General features: G+C 21.5%; 1 protein-coding gene across 3 annotated transcripts in view; it reads left to right on the top strand.

The window, feature by feature from the left end:
* LOC126748647 (uncharacterized) overlaps positions 1-1,143 on the top strand; it is a 207,929-nt gene that overhangs the window by 84,932 nt on the left and 121,854 nt on the right. The gene's annotated exons all lie outside the window — the stretch shown is intronic.

Raw genomic sequence — 1,143 nt, 5'->3', positions numbered from 1 at the left:
TTTCACTACTTTTTGTAGTTATCATGTGCATAAAAATAATAATTGTTACTCATACTTTATCTTTTAATGGGGCTGTAATTATTGCTAACGTTCATTAGTTAAGTTGGTAGCTTCATATCAACTTTTTAACCGCCACTCATTAAAACTATAATTTAACTTTAATAACGTACAGACGACCAATTTAATGATCAATATTTTACATTTAAATATAGATAATTAATTATACTTCCAAGGGGGTTACTAAAAAGTAAATTTCTTTACGGTTTGCTTTATCTTTATAACAATAGATACCGGAATTTTTTACAACTGATTTTTTTTTTAAATACGCTTTCTGGCAAAATTTATTTTCTTCCTTTCGAATTTTACAGATTTAATTAATATGACTAAAAAAATTTTGCTTTATAGCATAATTGTTGTTATATAAATGTATATTTTTTTTATTTTGTCCTTAATAATTCGCAAAAAGCCAGAGTGATACTTTCTGAATAATTTTTTCAGATTTACTATAGTTTTCCTGTTAAGTTGTTAGTTTTAGTAATTTTCTTATTTCTTAGTTTTTTCTTTTTGTTTGGTAATTTGTCATAATTTATTTTTTATAATAAAAACACAAAAAAAGGGATTTTTCCCTAAGGATCGTTGCTAAATAAATAGTCTGGTTCGTAAATTTTTGTTTTTTATCAAAGTATATTAATATCTTTATGCTAAATTATTTAAAAATACCCAAGACAATACCTAATTATTACTTTTCTTGAATTGATTAAATTTTTTTCTTTTAAAATATATTCCATTAGTAATTTTTTAAACATCTTTAAAATCTTCTTTCTATGTATGTTGGATACCGATTTCTCTTTAAAAATTATTTCTTGTAATCAACTTTTTATTTCTGAATTTCCTTTTATAATCATTAAGTATCTATTAGTTGAATCTTGATTTATTTTAAAAATATCTTATTATATTACCAGGTTTATCTATTTTTCTTCTTTAAAGTCTAATTATTTTCTTGTTTCTTAATTTTGTCTTTTTATTTTCTTATTTGTATTGATTTAATTAATTTGTTTGCCAAAAATGTTTCATGGTCATTTTGGATATTTTTCTAATATAGAAATTTTTTTATATGTACATATACCAAATTATTCTGAAATA

This window comes from Anthonomus grandis, chromosome 1 (genome assembly GCF_022605725.1).
Source record: "Anthonomus grandis grandis chromosome 1, icAntGran1.3, whole genome shotgun sequence".
NCBI lineage: Eukaryota > Metazoa > Arthropoda > Insecta > Coleoptera > Curculionidae > Anthonomus > Anthonomus grandis.
This window is presented reverse-complemented; position numbering and strand designations above follow the sequence as displayed.